Raw genomic sequence first — 3,925 nt, 5'->3', positions numbered from 1 at the left:
GCTCCAGAAACAAAATCTTAGTAATGAAAGGTCTATTAAAAATTCATGAATTAAAAAAAACACCTTTTAAGGTTTTTAAGCAGGGAAATTGATTAGGTAACTTGAAAACTGCCCTTTCTGCACACGTTTACCAGTCCAACGTTTTCAAGCATTTCAAAGTCCATAATTGACCTCATTGTGTAATGTCTGCAAACAAATGTTTGCAAGCAACTCAGAATAATCATCAGTGGATGCTGATTTCACAGAAGGTGCTGCAAGGACTACAGCAGTGTATATGAAAGTGTTAGTTGCTCAGTTGTGTCTGACTTTGCAATCCCATCGACTATAGCCCACCCGGCTCCTCTGTCCATGGAATTCCCAGGCAAGAATACTGGAGTGGGCAGCTGTTCCATTCTCCAGGGGATCTTCCCAACTCAGGGATCAAACCTGAGTTTCCCACATTGTAGGCAGATTCTTTTACTATTTGAGTCTCCAGGGAAGCCTATGGATATGGATATGGGCTTCCCTGGTGGCTCAACTGATAAAGAACCCACCTGCAATGCAGGAGACCTAGGTTCAGTCCCTGAGTTGGGCAGATCCCCTCGGGAAGGGAATAGCTACCCACTCCAGTATTCTGGTCTGGAGAATTCCATGGACTGTATAGTCCATGTGGTCACAAAGAGTCAGACAGGACTGAGCAACATTCACACTTCAAGCTAATTACCTCTACCTAGGTTCTTCATGCCCAAACCTATCACTGGCTGTGGCTCCTTCCCAGCTTAGTAGCCCCACATGTAATGCATGTAGGAATGCAGCTTAATAAGGTTGTTTAATGGAAGCAAATAGTCTGCTGTGGAAAAATAGAGTTCTGGAATTAGTGAAAAATAGTAAAGTTGAAACAATTTAATGAATTTTAGTGCTAACTTGGCTCCCACTTCTTTTCCTCAGGTTTTCCTACATCAGTGCAAAGGTGATACTTTCCTCTTCCACCTGCTTGTTGAGGGCAGATTGCATTTCCTAGAATGAACCACAACCATATCTTTCACCCCTCATTCTCTTCTGTAGTGTGCCCACTACCACTTCCCCATCAAGAAAGGAAACCTAATTCCTATCTGTTTGGACTGGGGTTGGCTTTTGGAAATTACTTGCAATGAATAAAATGGTTCTAATGTTTTCTATAATATATAGTAGGAAACAGTAGATTTCTTTAGATTTTGAAAAAGATTTATTATAACAAATTTGCCATAAAATAATGTCTAGATTCTGAGACATTGCTATTAATAGTAAGATTTATCTCAAAGAATAAATCAGCAAAGCATTAATTATCTTAAATACAAATACAAATGAGAACAGTTATCAAATACCAACTAGGTAACCATTTTATTATGGTTAAATATACATAAAGTATATCATTTTAACATTTTAAAACGTACGGGTCAGTGGCATTAAGCACAATCACAACTTTGTACAATCATCACCATTATCCATTTCTAGAACTTCAAAAAAATTCGCTATATTAACAAAAATTTTCCCACAAGGCCCTTTACTGTTTCGTGGGCTGATGAAACCAAAAGTGCGGTGTTGTGACTCCTGCCAGGAGTGATTCTCACCTTCACCTGTGCCAGTCCTCGCTATGAACAGAAGAGCAGATTACTTGGTTACTGAGGAAGAGATCAGTCTTACTAGAGGACCATCAGGCCTGGGCTTCAACATCATCGGTAGGACAGATCAGCAGTATGTCTCCGATGACAGTAGCATCTTCATCAGCCACATCAAAGAGAACAGGGCTGTGGCCCTGGATGGGTGGCTCCAGGAGGGTGATAAGATCTGCTCGGTCAATGGCCGAGACCTAAAGAATCTGCTGCACCAGGATGCCATAGACCTTTTCTGTAATGCAGGCTATGCTGTGTCCATGAGAGTGCAGCACAGGTTACAGGTGCAGAATGGGACCAGTTTAGTTCAGTCGCTCAGTCATGTCCGACTCTTTGTGACCCCATGAATTGCAGCACGCCAGGCTTCCCTGTTCATCGCCAATTCCCAGAGTTCACCCAGACTCGTGCATCAAGTCAGTGGTGCCATCCAGCCATCTCATCCTTTGTCATCCCCTTCTCCTGCCCCCAATCCCTCCCAGCATCAGGGTCTTTTCCAGTGAGTCAACTCTTCACATGAGGTGGCCAAAGTACTGGAGTTTCAGCTTCAGCATCAATCCTTCCAAAGAACACCCAGGACTGATCTCCTTCAGAATGGACTGGTTGGATCTCCTTGCAGTCCAAGGGACTCTCAAGAGTCTTCTCCAACACCACAGTTCAAAAGCATCAATTCTTCGGCGCTCAGCTTTCTTCACAGTCCAACTCACATCCATATGTGACCACTGGAAAAACAATAGCCTTGACTAGACGGACCTTAGTTGGCAAAGTAATGTCTCTGCTTTTGAATATGCTATCTAGGTTGGTCATAACTTTCCTTCCAAGGAGTAAGCGTCTTTCAATTTCATGGCTGCAGTCACCATCTGCAGTGATCTTGGAGCCCAAAAAAATAAAGTCTGACACTGTTTTCACTGTTTCCCCATCTATTTCCCATGAAGTGATGAGACCGGATGCCATAATCTTCGTTTTCTGAATGTTGAGCTTGAAGCCAACTTTTTCACTCTCCTCTTTCACTTTCATCAAGAGGCTTTTTAGTTCCTCTTCACTTTCTGCCATAAGGGTGGTGTCATCTGCATATCTGAGGTTACTGATATTTCTCCCGGCAATCTTGATTCCAGCTTGTGCTTCTTCCAGCCCAGTGTTTCTCATGATGTGCTCTTCATATAAGTTAAATAAGCAGGGTGACAATATACAGCCTTGACGTACTCCTTTTCCTATTTGGAACCAGAATGGGCGCATAGGACCTCAAGGTGAAGGGGAGCCAAGTGGTATTACCATAACTGTGGTGCTGGTGCCTTTGCCCTCACCATGGTGGCAACCTGGGCCTTCACAAGATACCAGCAATAACTTTGAAAAACTTGCTTTCTTCCAGTGTTCCCAGAGAAGACACATTTCTCTCTTTCTCTCACCCTCCTCTCCTGCCAGTCTTCCATAACTTTCCCTCTACATAGCCAGCTCATGATTTAAAGAGACTGCTACCCAACGAGAATCTTCCTATTCAAAATCTCTGAATCCTCATATTCTTATGGGAGAGTAAAGGCATTGTTTGAAGGAAACCTGAAAGAAGGACTTGCCTAGAAAAGAGAGTTATATATTTTACTAGGACCGCCAATAAAAGTTCAGCTTTCAAAAATGGGAAAGGTCCAGTCTTCCCATCACCCTGCAGTATTCCTTTTTTTATTATCTGGTGTGCGTCAAACGCCAGCTGTAATAAGAGGAAAAAAGGATTTTTCTCTTAAAGAAATTTCCCACAAGGAAAGCACCAGATTGTTTCACTGTAGTATTTTATCAAACTTTTTAGGAAAAATAACATGAATCTTTTAATTAAAACTTTAAAAACTCATTTATTAAAAAGAAAAACATGGAATATTTGCCAAATTACTTTATCTGGCTATCAAAAATCTGATGTTAAAACCAGACAAACACATTACAGAGAACAGAATTGCAAACCAATAGTCTACATGTACATAAGTACAGAAATCCATAACAAAGTAATGGCCTATCAAATTCAGAAAATAAAAATGTTTTACTATATCATGAGAAAGAAGAGCTGTCCATCCTAGGAATATAAGGTTAGTTTAACACTTTAAAAACAATCATTATAGACTGCAATTTAAAAATTTGGTTAGCTTTTTAAAAATTACTGAAGTATAGTTGCTATACAATATTATACATTATAGGCATACAATATAGTGGTTTGCAAATTTCAAGGGTTATGCTTTTTATAGTTATAAAATATTGGCTGTATTCTCCATGTTGTACCATACGTCTTTGTAGTTTATTTTATACCTAATAGTTTG

At 40.5% G+C, this 3,925-nt stretch overlaps 1 pseudogene; it reads left to right on the top strand.

Annotated features, from left to right (window-relative positions):
• The first annotated feature begins 1,612 nt into the window (after positions 1–1,612).
• Positions 1,613–2,972, top strand: LOC138427581 (synaptojanin-2-binding protein-like; annotated as a pseudogene).
• The last annotated feature ends 953 nt before the right edge of the window (positions 2,973–3,925 follow it).

The sequence above is a fragment of the Ovis canadensis genome, chromosome 22, assembly GCF_042477335.2.
Source record: "Ovis canadensis isolate MfBH-ARS-UI-01 breed Bighorn chromosome 22, ARS-UI_OviCan_v2, whole genome shotgun sequence".
NCBI classification, from domain to species: domain Eukaryota; kingdom Metazoa; phylum Chordata; class Mammalia; order Artiodactyla; family Bovidae; genus Ovis; species Ovis canadensis.
Note: the sequence above shows the minus strand (reverse complement) of the source record. Positions and strands in the feature narration are given on the sequence as shown.